This window comes from Microtus pennsylvanicus, chromosome 2 (genome assembly GCF_037038515.1).
Source record: "Microtus pennsylvanicus isolate mMicPen1 chromosome 2, mMicPen1.hap1, whole genome shotgun sequence".
Classification (NCBI taxonomy): domain Eukaryota; kingdom Metazoa; phylum Chordata; class Mammalia; order Rodentia; family Cricetidae; genus Microtus; species Microtus pennsylvanicus.
In genome coordinates this window covers 84,452,137-84,469,854 of record NC_134580.1, presented here as the reverse complement: position 1 = coordinate 84,469,854, position 17,718 = coordinate 84,452,137, and the positions used below count along the sequence as shown (strand labels likewise).

General features: G+C 48.9%; 1 protein-coding gene across 2 annotated transcripts in view; it reads right to left on the bottom strand.

The window, feature by feature from the left end:
• Pax6 (paired box 6) overlaps nt 1-3,814 on the bottom strand; it is a 28,570-nt gene extending 24,756 nt beyond the window's left edge. Inside the window, exon 1 of one of the 2 annotated variants that reach the window (XM_075961645.1) lies at nt 3,616-3,814. The gene's annotated coding sequence lies outside the window, so the exon portion shown is untranslated. The remainder of the gene's footprint in view (nt 1-3,615) is intronic. The other variant, XM_075961638.1, reaches the window with a different exon arrangement.
• Nucleotides 3,815-17,718: the final 13,904 nt, after the last annotated feature.

Here is a 17,718-nt window from a genome sequence, read left to right as displayed (position 1 = left end):
TGGGGGAGCTCTTTTCTGCTGGCGGGAGTGTTCCCGCAGGGGCCACGCCGTGGTCCCACCGTGTAACCCAAAGCAATTGGTGTGGAGGGAGTGGCGCAGGGGAGCATTGCTGCTTGCCCGACGGTGTTCAAAACCTCTAGCCAATATGGAAGCATAAGTATGAGGCTTCCTCAGAATCTCACTCCCAACAGTCCCTGGCATTTGCTGTGCCCACCGAAATCAGGTCTCCGTCCCGAGAGCGGCCCCTGGCGAGGCAAAAAAGTGCCCAGCTCTTGGGGGAATGTGCTTTGCCTTCCAGTTTCTGAACCACCAGTATTCCACTCCGTGTTCGGACACCCACAAACTCCCATTTTTTGACTGCTCCAAGCTGAGGTGCGGTGCTGGCACACTGGGGAGGGTGAAGAAGCATTTCTTTGGCGGAGGAAAGTCTCAACAAACACCTGCAACACTTTACTGAGCCCCAAACCAGTCTCTTTCTGCCGGCCCTGAAAGGTGGGTTCCATGGATTACCCGGCTGGTAAAGAGGTTAAAGAGTCACAGAAAGGCCAGGCCTCCCACCCTAGCCACAAGTTCCGGGTATCTCCCGCCCTGAGGCTTTCTCTCTCTCTCTTTCTCTCTCTCTGCTTTACCCAGCAACCTGCCGAAAACCTCTCACAGGCTAACCTAGTCAAGCCCAGAACAGTACAGGAGAACCGACCCAGCGGCGCCTCCATGCTGTGGCGGCGCTTGGCTGGGTAAAAACGCGACGCCGTCGCCTTTCCTCGCCTCCTGCCAAATGGTTAGTGCGTCTGTGAACTCTCTGGGTTCGTCCCTTTCCTATTCATATTGGGCAGTCTCCTCCATTTCCCTCCCCACCTCACCCCCAACATGCTTAAAACCAGCTTTGTCCTGATGGGTGTCCCAGCAAAGAGATTCCTTGCAGGTGGCAAGTTAACTCCCAAGCCTGCCTTCGCCCGCGGGTGTCCCGATAGAAACTAGGCTCCAAGTTCCTAACGTGTAGGCCACTCTGAAATTCCATCGGTTTGGGACTTTTGCAGATAGGATGTCTAGGAAAGTTCCCTTTCTATTCCTCCAACCCGGGACATTCCTTCAAGTCTCCTATCTCTCTACCCTCTGTACTAAAGAGGCAAGAGTTCAGCTTTATATGAAAAGCTAGCTAGGGCCGCCTCAGTCCTCTCTAAAGGACAACTGAGACAGCTGCCTGGCCAAAGGCCTGGGCCTGACTGGTACAATTTGTTTTGACCAGGAGCTGGAAACATTTGGGCCTGGAGCTCGGGATTTTGAGACTGGGAAGGAGAGAGCAAATGTCAGGGCTGGCTCATGGCTCACGCCAGCAGCCAGGACCGAACTAAGCGCAGTCTGCCCTGCTTTTTAAACAGCATCGATTGGGACAAGCTGTTCCCAACCCCTGTAAGAGTTAATCTGCCTGTTAATCAAGGCACTAAGGGGCTCGATGAGTGTTTTATCAGCGTCTGGAGAACAGAGGCAGTAGCAAGGGATCAAAAGCAGGGATCCCAGATATTTTGTCAGGGCACACTCCCCCCCCCCAATGTATTTTCAATTAGAGAACAATTTGACGCTTTTCACCATGTTTCTCTCCGTTAGTGACGTAAAAGCCTGGCTAGTAGGGGGAAACCTTTGGGGGTTGGTAGTGGGGGACAGAGGGATGGGGGATTAAGCACTAGGTTGCTTTCGGGAATCTGCTGGGGTTCACACGGAAAGAGTGTGGGAACCCTGATCTCAGGGCCCTGAAGCCAGTATTCCTCCCGAAAAGAAAAAGAATGTAAAGCGAACCAACAAATTCAACCTCTAATACTGGCACCTGTCCTAGGTGGGCCCACCGCTTTAGACAGAAGTAGGGTCTGGCCCAGGAGCCACAGCCAGTGCACCAGAAAGTTCTCCAGCAGGTATACACGGTCCTAGTCTTTCCTCTTCCTTCTCCTCCTATTCCTCCTCCTTCTCCTCCTTCTCTCTCTCTCTCTCTCTCTCTCTCTCTCTCTCTCTCTCTCTCTCTCTCTCCCGTCCACCCCCCCTCCCCAGAAAAGCTGGATTCTCTTTGGTTTTCCTTTCGAATTTTACAATAAATGAAGTTTTGGGCACTGATGAAATTTGAACACTAAGTCCTCCAATAATTGAAATGATACGAAGTCTGAGGGAGAAAAAAAGACAAGTCAATCCGATTTGTTCTCTGATCAAGGAGGGCACCAGAGTGAGACCGCAGCAGAGGAGGTCCCTGGCTCGCCCTGGGCGCGGGGCGAGTACTCCGGTCAGAGGTAATTATGTCACCGCGTTTTCTCGCCGTGACGGCCGAATAAACACAATCTCCAATAAACATCTCTAATGAGGGAGGAGGCCCGAGGATGACTGGGTTTGATTTATGACTGGAGGAGAAGGTCCACTTCCTACTGCGAAGCGGGCAACCTGCTCACATTCTGCTCCGGGAAAAGGAACTGGCGGAGGAGAGGAGCCCTGTCCAGGTAAGGTGCGCAGCCCGCAGCCCGGTGGCTGCTTTGCCCGCGGCCTCGCTTGTAGACAGAGGGGACTCTAGTAGAGTTCCGCGTGAATCCTAGGCACCTGTCACAGGTACTTGAGATCCAAGTGAACTGTCAAAGTGCCTCCAGCAGGTCTGGAGAGAGGGCGCCAGGAGCACGAGTGGGAGTGGAAGAGATCCAGGCCAGGCTTGCTCTAAGGCCTCCTCAAACTTCCCCGTGGGGTGCTCCTGTGATCCGACTAAGCCAGCCTGGGTATGTCATATAGCTTAGGGCTTAGCTGAGAGTTTCCAACCGGGCGGAAACACTATTTAGTCTAAGTTTAGAGTAAACTCTTTCCTGACCCACTTCGGGAAAGTTCCGGCCTTCTGGTAGCCAGAGCAAGGCTGGGCACCCTCCCTCCGGGGCACTCAGCGGCAAGGCTCCCCTGGAGCTCACCCGCTTCCCGCCGGCAGTAGCGCTGGCAGTAACTCGCTCCCGGTAACCCGAACCCGCATTCTAGCTCAGTGAGAATCGATAATTATTAGGTCTTCCGAAGGGAAGCTCAAATCACACGCTGGGGCCTTCGCACGCTGCCCAGCTCTGGAAGTCCGCATTCTTTCGTCCTTTGCTTCTTTCGGCGGAAACGAACCCCAGTATCTCTGACTTCGTTACGGAACATACATCTACACTTTGCTACCTCGGGGAAACTTTTGGGGTGCTTCCATGAACCCTGCGCGAGGCTTAGTGGCTTCTCCAAGCGTGAATGTCGCTTAATTGCAATGGGAAGGCATGTTGCAAACTGCTTGCCCACCGCCTGTTTTTCTTAGGATCTTTAGATTGCAGCCACAGATAACCCCTGCCTCCCCCACCTCACATCACACCCAGCTCAGGGCCAAACAGGAAGTCTACTCTTGAGACCATAACGATTTGTTACTTTTATAAAAGCAGCGTGCTTAGCGAAGACACCCCCGCCCCCCGTCCCACCCGCGGTAACTCCTCTTCTATCTTTGTAAGCCTTGTTTTAAAGGAAAATAATCAAGCCAGAAGCCAGAGGGCTTCTGCGACTTGAGGACACCGGTTGCGAACAGCGGAGAGGGGCACCGCTACTAACGCTGTGGGTACCAGCTAGAGCTAGGGCGGTTACCTGCGAGCCGAGGGCGGGGTGGCAGGTGAGCCTGGTGGCGCGGGTTCCCACACGTCTTACAGCCGGTTCACAGGGGAAGTAGCAGATTTGACAGTCGGGTTCTACGCGAGGACCTGCCCCAGAGTTTAAATGTCAATGATAAGAAAAGAGGGTGCTCCGGCAGGCGCTAACTTTCCTTAATATCCACGCCAGCGCTGTCCTCATTGGTTGCCGGGCGCGCGTGACGTCACGGCGGCCAGAGTTGGGTTCAGCCCGGCAGATTAGCTCTCCGGCCCGGCAGGAGCCTCCTTCTCTTCAGTCAGAGTCTGACTCGCTTCATCCCAAGAGTCTTCCGGGGTCTAGCCCCGTAACTGCAGACGCCCAGCTTGCCTCTGGCTAGTATTGTCCTCCTTCAGGCTCAGAGTCAAGCCCCTCCCCCTACTCCCAAGTAAAAAAAGGTCCAGCCAAGTGCTCTGGCCCTCCAGCACAGGGACCCCGTGGTGCCTGCCTTTAGGTTAGTGAGTTATATAAGTGACCCCCTAGCCTGCCCCTAAGTTCTCTAGGGAGTATCTTCATCAGGATGAAGACCACACGGGGTCTAAGGGGACTTCAGCAAGTTCTTTTCACTAGGAGACCCAATGGGTAACTCCATCGGTCCCTCGCTTTCGTAAGTCACCAGTTGGCTGAGGCTCCAGCAGTGGATGAGCAAACTCGGTCCCCAAACTGGGCCAAACCTAGGCCTGTTGGCATCTTCCTGGGGAAAGCCCCAAAGCCACCGTACTCGGGCTTCCCTTGCCTGTGGGACTGAAAAGCTCCATTCATGTAGAAAATGGAGATGATGGTATTTATCTTTGACTTGAGGGTTAACTATTGACTTTGTGGCCTAGGGGGGCAAAAGTGGGGACATGGGAGATTCGGAGGTTAAGATTCTCCTTTCTCCAGCTGAGTGAACGAAGAAACTGGGGCAAGGTCAGCCGGATACGGATCCCGTGGTCTTCACACCCTCTGTGGAGCTGAAGACCGCTTATATTTGCTAAGCCTGTCTAATTTAGAAAAGATACTGCTACACCCGCGTCGACGTCCCTGCCCTTTCGCGCTCAAGGATTTCTCAACGTCCACTCTCCTCCCTCTCTTGCTTTAGGTCGGTGAGTGACTGAGTGGTCCTTTAGGAGGTGGTGGAAGAGGAAGGGAACAAGCGCTGAACTACCCTCAGGCCACAGCCTGGGTGGACCAGGGTGTGCAGGTGGTGAGACGCCAGGTCCGAGGGCTGGAGCCTGCACGCCTTGGCCGGATGAGGGCGGTGAAGGGAGAGAGCCTAGCACAGAGGGTGCCAGGGTGCACGCTCTCCAAGTTCTCGCTCCTCCCACAACACACCTGAACAAGTGTGGGACTTTGTAACAGCCCCAGGCCGGCTCCAGGCAGCCCGCTGGCCTGCTCCTTGAGATATGGCCAGCTATCATTTCAGGCAGACTTTTCTTCTTCCCCTCCTTCTCTTCTTCGTCCTCCCCTTCCTCCTTTTCTTCTTTGCCATCTAAACCTTGTTGAGTGCATCCCGCCTGGGGGTCTGGTTATGTGGAAAAGGAGAAAGAGAGCACGCTGGAGAGGTCCGGTGGGGATATTCTTATTTACAAAAGGCTTCCATCCTTTCTTTCTCCATCTCAACTCAGTGAGTCAAGAGCATCTTCTCCCCTGGAGCCACAATAGTGTGAGCCTGGATTCTAGCCTGGTCGAGTCATACCGTGAATCTTGACAGTTTGGAAAGTCGTGTTGAATCCTTTGCTCAGCTTTCTTCACTACCACTGATCATCTCCTCTCCTAAGACCTCGTTTCTCCAGTAAGCCTCTAGCTTCAAACCAGAACCTGGTCCAGTCCTGTCCTCAAATGTCTTGTGGTCCCTTCTATTCCACCTTAAGATGTGGGTGACTGGGATAGGCCTTGCCAGCTTCTCAGTGTCTGCCCCAGGCTCCCCACCCCCACCCCCCTTCACCCTGCAGCGAAGTGAAGTCTGTTGGAGCTTGTTTGGAGCTATTAAGCGTGCGCGGATCCCTGCAACCCAGCAGGGTGCTCAAGAGCTGAGCTGGAAACACCACAGCCTTTGCTAGCTTATCTAGATGTCTGTCAATAAAGGGCGCGAGGACTGGGTGTGAGTGCGAGCGGTGGAGGCGACGCCAGACGTTGGCCCTCCGGAGCTCCCGGCCAACGCAGAAGCTGCTCTCCATTTGCCCCTGGGCACAAACTGAAGGCTGGAAGAGAGGCAGCGGGCAGTGATCTCCATCCAATAATGGCTTATGTATAGCCACAAGCCTGAGTCTAGCTCTCCAGGTAGCCTTCGACCTTACAGAGCTCCAGAGACCCTACCAGAAGTCTGAGGCACTGGGCGAGAGGGGTAATGTTGGAGACTCTCCTTGGTGCCAAAGACTCTCCTAAGGGCTATGGCCTTGCCTTTCTTGGACTCACCCGAGGGTCTAGGTGCAATAAGGCAGTGTGGTGGAGAACTTGTAACTGCAAAAGCTGACTGTGGAGGCTGGCTGTAGTTGGGGTGAAAAGAAAAAGAAACTTTTCTCCCAGGTTTCCCCTTGCCCCAGGCTAGCCTAGATTGCAATTCTCCTACACTTGGGGTGATCCTAAGCTCTGCTTCTCTCAGCAACTTTGATTGCCAGCAGTGATGGCCACAAGTCTGTGGAAGTTCCTGGGGCATCTCTGTCCCCCCAGTAGCTCATCACACACACACACACACACACACACACACACACACACACACACACACACACACAGAGAGAGAGAGAGAGAGAGAGAGAGAGAGAGAGAGAGAGAGAGAGAGAGAGAGAGAGAGAGAACTCTTTATAGTCTTGAACTATAGCTCAGGCCTGCTGTTGTTCAAGGTCCACCTGGTTTATCCAGTCTTTCTTGTCTTTCTCTGACTCTGTGAAGATGTCACTTCACTGCTCTGTGAAGATGAAGCATTTTCTGGTTTGGTAGAGCCCCATCTACTGGATCTGGACTGCAGGATGGTCAATTTGCCTTTTCATTGAGAATATCTCTTTTAAAAAATTGAGAAGTATAAACAACTCCCCCCTCCCTTGTTTAAATATTCCAGTTTTCCTTGACCAAGTCTGGGCCACAGTTCCTCCTATGAAGTTCTATCTTTGAAGACTAGTATTCCAGGGTGGGTGCTAACCCATAAGACTGGTTTCATAAAAACCTCCCAGTACCAAAAGTAAAAGGGCAGAGAAATGTCCACACGTAATTGAAAAGAATTCTGTTACTACTTACAGGTCATTTCAAATATCTATACAAACCAACCAAAGCCGAGGTCACTTAAGCAATCAAATTAACTGAACACTGCACATTCCCTGCTCCCCTCCCCTCCCCTTCACACCCTCCCTTTAAAAAGCAAACTTGTTCTAACAAGATTTTTATTTTAAATCAAAATGGGAGGAATATTTTGTGAATTCAAGCATCAAACAGGGGGACAGTTAGCAAAGATAATATTTGCCACTTCTTTACCCTAGTCTAAAGGACTACATAATGTCCCGATTATATGCGATTTTGTGGTTTCTGTGCTGTTCAATTATTTTCATGCTCTCATACAAAGAGATGCCTCACTTAGCCACCTCTGAGCTGTCTTCTCTACACAGTAAGGAGTTCTGCTGAACCTTTAAGGAAATCTTCAATTCTTTCAGTTTTCTTTCCCTCCTAAGAAAACCTCTGCTGCCATCAATTCAAGAACATTCCACTTGTCTCTTTCCTTTTAAACCTTCTCATATGAAGTCAGTTTGCCATACCATGTTTGATTTCTTTCTCTCTCTTGTCTGGGTGGAGATGGAGACATTAGCTGAATTCCCTGGGGGTGATGGGACGCAATTCTCTGAAAGTAGACAGGCACGTCCTGGATGTTAGAAATTCACTTTTTCTCAACCTGACAAGGCTGGCTTCGATCTACAATTGTATTTGAATGGGCAATGAGCGGAAAGATCTCTCATCATTAAGGCTGCTTCTACTTGAGCAAAATAAGGAGAGCCTTCATTTGCACACAGATTCTCATAAAAGTTGAATTCCCAGCAACTCTTTAATAAAAAAAAGAATGGTTTAGTAATTTAAACTGGAGGAGAAAAGAATGGAGATGGGATGTTTCAAATGTATCCCTCCCTTCCCCCTAAAGGGCTACGTGATCAAGTTGACTTTTTTACTTTAAATCTTAAATAAGATGTGAGTTGTAACAAGAGGATTGGCACTTACTCCATGACCCTTATAATTGGATTAAATATGGACTGAGCCGTACAAAAACACACCAAGATTGACACCTGCCAACTGGACTTCCTTATGATTGATTGTGATGCTTCGTGCTGGCAACAATAATGAAATAAATTGTACGGATAAAACATTTGTCATTTCCGTGCCATGAGTGAGGAAGTCAACGAATCAGGCAAGCTGTTAGCTGACAGGCACAAGCAGGAGGCGAGCTAAAGAGATAAATAAGGATTCCAGGCATTGACAGGACAAATTATAACTTGTCACAACCTTTTTAAATTCAGAAGTTTTCAATTAACATATATATTGCTGTTACATATAAGATAAGGGGACACTGAGGTAAACACTCTGGGATTACAGGAGACCCTCCTTCCCCCAAGTCCCAAAGGCTTGGGCACTGGGGACCTCTAGGAGGGCAATAGAGGGTCAGACTGCAAGGCTGGTCTGTGGGGCACTGGATCGGATAATGAAGCTCAGAAGTGATGATGCTTCTCGTTTGGCTAAGACACCCTCCTCCCAGCCCCACACAAGAAGGGAAGACTGCTTGAGCAAGGCCTTCCTTCCAGATGTGGCACACTGACCCCTGCTGTGTCTCTGTCTGCAAGTGTGGAGTTAGAAGTAGACAACTGAGTATCCTACCTGCCATTCACCATCCAAGCTCTCTCTTCCCACCCCCCTCTCTCCACCTCTCTCCCCGCACCCCACTTTTTCTTTTCCTCCTTCCCCCTTCCCAGAAAATCTGAGGGGGCTATCAGCAATGCTCATGGCCCTGGATGCAGACCTAGGCCGCTGGACACTCCTGTGATTTTTGTCTTCTCTTTGGATTCTCAGCTACCCAGCACTGGAGAAAGCCACAGAATTAACTGTGTCCTTTCTACTCAAAACCCAAGAGTCCTGTTTAGCCCTGTCCTTTTGGACACAGTTTCAGTGGCGATTGGTCACTGGTGAGAGGGATAGGAGAGAGAAGCCCACCTTCACATTAGTTGATAACTAGAGGTCTCTACTCAGTTAGCTGACATTTTTGTGGTCCAAAATTGCAGAGTGAATCCTCTTGGCTACAAGCTAGGGCGGCCACGGGGTTTCTGTGATTGAGACAGTGGACGTCCTGAGAGGTCTGTACGTGAAGTTTCACGAGTGTGTAGGGGGAATGTAAATTTTATTAATTATCCCTACCACAAGGGAGGCCGACGTCTTAGTTTTAAAGTTCGTCTCCACCCTAAACTGGAATACAAACTTCGTGATGTTTCCCCCATCTCAGGTCCCAGGCCTCTGTCCAACTCCAACTAGAATGAAAACGGCGGAAACGGAACTCCCCAGGTTTGTGGCTGCTGGGCTCAAACCAGACAGAGGCGGAGTGGAGGGTACCGAACAGGGCCTGGTGGCTGAAGAGCTCCAGGATCAAGCAAGACAGGGATCCAGGCTGGTGGGTGTGTTTCTGAAGGCTGCAAGCCTGGCCCGCGTTGCAAGGCCAGCGGGAGCCGAAAGGCCGGCGTGTCCAGCCGCCCCGCGCTGCCTCCCGGCGCGCTGTCTTCTGCCTTGGCGACGTCCCATTCTCGCTTCGCTGAGAGGTGCTCGGAGCACGCGCCTTCGCTCCGGTTCTTGCTGGGGAGAGGCCAGGCTGGCAATCGAGGCCACAAGGCAAACACTACCGGAACAAGTGTGTCATGCCCGAACCCCAGAGCTAGTTTTAACCTTCCTGGCGCCTGCACCAAATTAAACACCACGAAGGCCCCGATTCCTTGCAAAGACGAAGCTCAGGAAGAAAGGGAGGAGGGAAAAAAAAGTTAGGTGGAATTAGTTGGAAGCGGGAGCAGTCCCCAGCGACCGCAGCTATTAACATTATAATCTCAAACGCCATTTTTTTATGTAACACTATTGTTAGTAAATCAACTCCTCAGGTCCTCAGAGACGCTGACCCCTGGCAATGCAGTGAAAGTGTAATTATCTCTCTGAATCTTGGACAGATTTAAGAGATTACATTTCAACTAAATCTATATCAATGCTAATTCCCTTTCTCCCCCTCAGCCTGCAGGTGCTAGGCACCGGGAAATGGCTTCGGGCCCCAGCAGAACGCCTCACAAAGAGGAAAGGGCTTGCTGCGTACAAGGCCAAAAGAAATGAAGCCTCACATAAAATTACACCTTTTTTTTTTTTTACTACAAAACCTGGTTCTTATATAGCAAAGTTAAACAAAGCAGTTATGCTAAATTAGCGTTACATAAAGGCGAGTTTAATGCTCGGTTACAGTCAACTGGTGTATCTCTGATGGCTAATTGTCTATCAAAATTAAAGAGAAAGGAACAAATGATTCGTTATAAGGTGTTAAAAGCCTCAACAAAAGGACATTTCACAAATATAATATCGGCAGCTCGGGAATTGCCCACGGGGTTGTTCAGGCCCCGGCCCTGCGCAGCTATGAAAAGTGAGGTGCGGGGTGCTATTTGCCTGGCAAGAGCTCATTTCCTCCCAAATGAGTATAATAAAAACCCAAGAGGCCATATTAGTGTAAAGATCGGGATTAATCTTAATCTGTGGACTGGACCAGGGCTGACAAGGCGACCTTTACAGTCTCTGCCCAAGCTGGGATTGCAGAGCGCTTCTCCAGATCTCCTTCGTCCCCACTAGGACATCATATCCAATGTCCACTATCCAACGACGGGGACAGGAGGAGTAAGCACCGGGATTAGGAGAGAGGGGGCAGCGCAGATCGCAGATCGGGCTCTTCCCGGCTTTCCCTGGAAGCTGAGAGGGCCTGGATCCCCGCACAGTCCAGCACGTGCTTTTCTGCTTGGCTGGCCTCGGGGGGCGCAGGCAGGCACTGCCAGCCCTCACCCTCACCTCCCACCCCAGACTGGGAAGGACACAGAGAACAACACGACTCCCTCCCTTTCCCAAGGCGTCACCAGATCCAGAACTCGAAGCATATTTGTTTCCAAAGTTAATTAAACCTGAAAGCAGCCAAAATGCGAGCGCCAGGTACACGGAGGCCGATTTTCCACCCGTGAGCGGCGTCGACACAGCCAGAGAAGCCACAAGGGCCAGCGTGGCTCGTTTCATCCAGAGAAATCTCAGTAAGAGACTCGGGTTGGGGAATAAAAGCTGAAACCAAATCATGCAGCAAGAGTAACAAACCGTCTGGAAAATGGACCCATGGAACCGCAAGAATGTACTTCCTTTTTTACAATCTTTGACAACGTGTGTCCTAAGGAAAATATATTGGAGATAATTGAAATGATTACAATTCACTGCTGCCTGACTTTGAATATGAGCAGTCACAGAATGGCATCCCCCTTCATACAACAACAGTTTAATTTCCATTCTCTGTCTTTGGAATCCTTGCGCCAGCCGCCCGGGCAACGCGGGGCTAATGCAGAAATCTTGGCTCCCGACTGCATTATTTATGTGGGTGTGGGTGTGGCTGGGTGAGACGGGAACGGGGAAGGGGTTTCAACCTCCCCATTCTTGATTTGGAAATTCCAAGGGACCCTGGACAACAGAGAGCCGAGAGAATCGCTATCCTGGGCCGCTTTGCCCGTCGAGGCTTCGGGCAACGGCGAGGTCTGGTTGACTTCTTTGTCCTCGGAAGCTCTCGGACCCTCGTGGGACCATTCCTTCAGCTCCCCCCAGCTGGGCGGGGTCCAGGGATGGACTTAGGCTGGAACCTTGTGGTGGGTCAGTCCCATTTCTCCCATCCTTCTTCCTTCCACCATCAATTCTTTCTTTTTGTTTCAGAGCTCCTAGGGTCCCGCGCAGAGCAGGGTGGGCCTTAGCTCTAGGAGTGGGGGTGGGGGCTTGGCGAACTTGGAAGTTGTCTCTGCCTTGATCTGGGTCCAGGCTCCCCGCGGCCACTCCAAACCCAGAGACCACCAGGAAAGAGAGAAGAAAGTCAGTTTCTATGAAGTGCCGCACTCTAGCGTTCACCTTTGAGCACCGCCTCCTAGAACCCTGAAGGCTAGGGCCGAAGAGCCGGGACCGGGTCAGCGCGCGCTTGAGCCAGGTCTCTGCAGTGCGCAGGCGCAGATCCGGCCGCCGCCCCTTCTTTTAGCACAGGGTTGAGGGCGCGGATCCGGCCGCCGCCCCCTCTCTTAGCAGAGGGTTGAGGGGGGACAGTTCCCGCGCCCCTCTCTGAGCAACTACTGCCTCTTAAAAAAAAAAAGACCATCTGGTAATTGTCTTTCTTTAGATCTTCCCTTAATTATGCTTTTAATTAAAGATGGTTCAAGGCACCGGACCACATGAAGGGCAGTAATTACAAATTACATTACAAACCCGACAGATGTAGCGCGATCTGCTGGGAAAAAGGTAGCGGAATAAAAATTTGACTAAACTTTGGGATAAATTAATCGGCGGCGTGGAGAACAGAAATGCGGTTCTGATGGTGTAGATTGCAAGCAGGATTTAAGTTTTGTGTCATGACTGTTTTCATATTTCTTTGACGTCTATTGATTTGGAGGCAGCTGCAAGCCTTTGTCACAGGAGAGAAGAGCAGTCACAATATATTAGCTTGATGGCATAACTCGAACCGAAGAGGCGAGGGGAGCTGCAGTGACGGGGGCGCACGTGACCCCCTGCCCGCGGCTTCCCGGCCCAGCCCTCACTTTAAACTTGTTCTAACTGGAAAGACGAAGGTTGCTCTGGGTTCGGGGTCTGAAGGTGCTTTTCTTTTTGGACGAGGGTGGCGGGAGCTGAGCGGTCGCCGCGGAAAAATCCGAGGGTCGGCAGGGGGCCACTGAGGCTCCTAGTGGCGGCTTTGAGCCCGGCTTTTTTGGATGAAGTTCGGGGCGGGCGGGGGCGGGGCGGGGTTCCGCTGTTGGCCCCAAGGCGCTGGGCCAAGTACTCGCTCAGTCTGGCCTATTTTGGAGGCCTTCTCAAGGGGACGTGAGGCTGAAGGACACGTGGCTCCGGAGCAACTGCTTGACCGGAATGTTAGGGGTGGAGATCCAGACTGCAAACTCAAGGGAGAGAATTGGGTCACTCACTCTCTTCGCTAAACCTCGCCCCGACTTTTCTTGTTCCAACTCCATCCTGGTATCACCATAGCCTGGACCTTTTCCAAGCTAGAGTCCACTCACTCTGAGCCAGTAGCTCGCTTTATGGAAAAACTCTATGCCCCATCACTCACCTGTCTATTTACAACGCCAGTGTGGTGCCTCCGGGAGCATGCATGGACAATTAAACACACCCACTTAGGGCGGGATGATGAAGGCTTTCTATTAACTACAGGCGTTCAGAATTGATGCAAACCTAATTTTGGCTTTTTGCTGGGGATGAATGTTCTCAGGGAAGGTGTGTGATCCAGCCTACTCTGCTAGGAGAGGACCAGACTGCCCTTACAAAAGATCTGGCACTTTCTCCCGCTTCTCCTGGGAAGGACAGTTTTCCTTTTGACTCCCGCTCTCACTGTGTCCTTCTTTTCCTTTGTGTCGCAGTTTCAGAGGGGAATGGAAATATTTTGACTAGACCTCCCCAGGGGCCTTTTAAACACCAGGCATCCTCACCAGTGCAGTACTGTAGTTCATAGTTTCAAATTTGGGGTGTAAGAGTCTGTCTTGCTGAGGAAGGGCATATAATTGATGGTGACTGCTCAACTTCTTATGCAATGAAGCCATGTATTCCCTAGAGATGGCTTACCTCTGAGGGGCTGCTACTTTTCCAACAACTTGTAGGTGGAGAGGGGAAAACTCTAAGGGACCTTTGTAAAGTCCACATTTCATTGTTTCACTCCCGTCTCTTCCATCTTCCTGTTGGGGCAGATACAGGAAATATACAGAAATCAGAAATGCTATTTAAAAGATTTAAAACTTTTCTATATATTTGAACAAGGACTCCATAACTCCATTGTGATGTATAATGTAAAGCAGATCTTTCAAAGAGATACATGCAGATTTCAGAGAAACCAAAGTCAGAAGGAAAACAACAAAACTAAGGATCTCTCCGCTTCTGTGTATAATACAGCTCACATAATACTTTATTGCCAGGAGTCTCTCTCTCTCTCTCTCTCTCTCTCTCTCTCTCTCTCTCTCTCTCTCTCTCAACATTTTCCCAGGTGTTGAAGTATCTATAATCTATGGTCAGAAACTATTTCTAAAAACAAGTGGCACATATCTTTAGTCCCAGCACTGGGGAAGCAGAGGCAGGTGAATCTCTGTGATTCCAGGCCAGTTTGGTCTACAGAGCAAGTTTCAGGACAGCCAGGGCTATATAATAAGACCTTGTCACAAAATGAACAAATGTAAGACAGGTCATTGAAAACTGAGCTTCAACTTTTGTGGCGTCTGGGTCTTTGAAGTAGAAACAATTTGGTCGTGATTTTTAAATACCTTACTTTCTATGTTGGTTGTGATCTTTTCAGGGCCTAGACGCCCTCTAGAAAGTACCATGCTGTGTTTAGTCATTTCCCTTGCCACGTCTTCCATTGAGTAATGAGCGCGGGGTGGGGGGAGTTCTAGTCCTGGCTGTCCTGGAACTCACTCTATAGACCAGGCTGGCCTCGAACTCAGAGCTCCACTTGCCTCTGCCTTTCCAGTTCTGGGATCAAAGGCACGCTCCATCATTGCCTATCTTGGGTAGTAAGTATTTTTAGCTAAAACATCTTAGCCATCTCTAAGTTCTTGTAAAATGCTCTATTTGTGATATTTTTTAAAGAGTAGAAATTTTTATTTTGCTTGTAAGTAATTTCTAATGAATAAAACATGATGCTAAGAATTCAACACAATCATGTGCAATACCCAAAATGTTCCAGAGTAGGAAAAAGAAAAGAAAAATGTGAACGCTGCCTATAGTATTGCTTGTGATGCTAATGTCTCTTTAATGCGAGGAAAGGGATGCTCTGTTTCCTCACTCTGTGTTTCTTCTGTAATATTCACCATTGCTCTGCCAGCTTTGACTGTCTTCCCAAAGCCTGCATGTACACTGGGTATTCTAGTAAATATAAATTACCGCTTAAAAGAGTAAAGCATGGTTACTTTACGTCTCCTTGTTCTTGCTCTGCAGACTGTTCAAAATTTCATTTTGTTTTATCTTACAAACCCTCTTGTAGCCATTTCCCCTCAGTTCCATGATGAAAGTGAATGGCAAATGCCATTCAATCTGAAGGAGTGCAAGCCCGGAGAATATAGGTTTGTTCAAAGCCTTCATCGAGTCTATTTTTAGACTTGGAAACAGAATTAGTCTGGAGGCCACATCAGCACACATCTCTGACTCATATGAGGCTGCTTGAAGCAGGTGGCTTTGCGTTCACCTTGGAAACAGAAGATATGTATGGAAGAGCTCATTCCTCAGAGACTGGCCCTGCTGCAGCCACCCTCAGGAGAGAGAGAGCACTCACTCTGCACCTGCCTCTCATTTGCAGACCAGAGAGACTTCGCTCAAATATTTCTTGCCTGCATTACTTTTGCTGTGCCTGCCAGCCAAACAGAGAGAAGCCTGCAACATCTCGTCTTTGGGGATTGTCTGCAGCTTAGCCACAGTCCCTGGAGAAACTGGCAATCCTAGAGTTGATGGAGGGATTACAGGGGGCTACAAACATCATTCTCTCTAATCCGTCTGGACCAGATGCAATGTTGGTAACAACCTTTACTTGACAGTCACAGACCACTCAAAGGAGGATAATAGGTAACGGAGGTTGGGGAGAGAAGGGTGATGATGGAGTCTCTCAGTTGAAAGGATTGGTTTCCAAATCATGGAGTCAAGTGAAAGACGAAACATTGCCTGCTCATGTCTTTTGAAGTGATTTCTCCTCTCTTTTGGGGGTCCTGCTGTACATTTGGGTAAGAAAATGGACGCATCTGTTTACCAGGAAACCCTGCTTTGCTGCTAGAATTGGTCAGTGTTCAGCTGTTTGGATGTTGTGGCTTAAGCTTACTTCTCTTTCCCTGCTGAGAGCTGTGAGGTTAGGCAATGAGGAAGCTTCATTTGCATTAGATAATAACAATCAGGGATGAGCTGGACCCAGTGCTGATTAAATAAGGGCTCCTATCTATCCCCCTTTGAGAGCTTCCAGATCACCAGAGCCACAGACGTAAGGGCAGGTCAAGCAAAAATCTGAAGATAAAAACCACACGTGCAGGAAATCCCATCAAGCATGCAGCTACCTTCCTCGATGAATTCAGCTACCCCCACCTACACGGTGAAGTTTACAGCTCCGCTTCCGCTGGCACTCACAGCTGTGTCCAACACTAGTCCAGGCTGCTTTGGGCAGTAAGTGTAGAGAGACGCTGAAATGTTGGGGGGCGGGCACAGGTCTGGATGGTGGCAAAGACTTCATGGAGCTCTTGGGAAAAACTGGGAGACAGGTAGTTACTCCCCAAATTCTGTATGTGTCAGGAACATGTCAGGCACGTTTATTTCATCCACTAGTTATAATATGATTACTTAAAACATATGATTGTAGATTCATATAATTTAGACTTGTAAAGATCAAAAATTATTTTTGAAATATTTTTCTTTCTATCCTGCCATCCTTCCACCTGATTTTTTTAATGGAAATAGCCAGTGCTACCAGCTCCTTGTGTATAAAAGAGTTTTAAAAATACAGATTTTTGTTGCTGTTTTGTTGTTGTTGTTGTTGTTGTTGTTATTTTCAATACAGAGTTTCTTTGTGTAGACCTGGCTTCCCTGGAACTCTGCAGACCAGGCTAGGCTAGTCTCCAACTCAGAAATCTGCCTGCCTCTGCTCCCTGAGTGCTGGGATTAAATGTGTTGCTACCACGCCTGGCTAAACTTTTTTTTTATTTGAACCTGACTTCCACAAGTTGTTCTTTGACCTCCACATTTACAGAAAATAAAATAAAAAATGTAAAAACAAAAACTAAATAATTTATTAGAGCATGGTGGTCCATGCTTATAATCCTAGCACTTAAAAGGCAGAAACAGGAGGATCAGGATCACTAGTGGATTAGAGGCTAGCCTATGCTTAGTGAGATCCTGTCTCTGAAACAAAACTCACAACCCTTGCATTCAGGTATGGTGGCACATACCTATAATCTCAGAATTTAGGATGCTGAGTTCAAAACCTGAGTTACATACAGAAACATTTCACACACACACACACACACACACACACGCACCCCTCACAAACCCCAGTTCTTCCCAGGAAACTTTGTTGAGTTGGATTTAACTGACTCCTATATTCCTTTCAAACACGGAGATTTGTGAAAAGTTATATTGTATGCATTAGTATTTGTTCTATAATTCATCCATGGCCTAGAGAGATGGTTCAGTGGTTAAGAGCACTGGCTGCTCTTCCAGAGGACACAGGTTTAATTCCCAGCATGAAAGAGTCTTTCTCTGCCTCACTGGCTTCCAACTAATAACATGGAGACTTGTATTAATTACCGAAGCTTGGCCTATAGCTTAGACTTGTTCCTAGCTAGCTCTTACAACTTAAATTAATCCATTTATATTTATCTACATTCTGCCACGTGTCTCATGGCTGTTTCCACTCCTCCTGAACACCCTGCTTGCTCTGTGTCTCCTGACATCTCTGCCTTTTCTTCTTCCCAGAGTCCTCTCTGTCCTCAGAAGTCCTGACCAACCTCTTCCTGCTTAGCTATTGGACATTTATTAGCTATTTATTAAACCAATCAGAAGGCACCTTGGCAAAAAACATTTTCACAGTGTACAAATAAATATTCCACAACACGAGCACCCACATGGCAGCTCACAACTGTCATAACTCCATTTCCAGGGGATATGACACCTTCACACACAGACATACATGCAGACAAAACATCAATGCACATAAAAATTTTACATATATATAAAATATCAACATATACACATATGTTTAATTCAATGTATTTCCAAAACCAATATATTTACAATTTTTTCTTATAGCTTTTTACAATAAGTTTTATTTTTTTCCTATCCCCA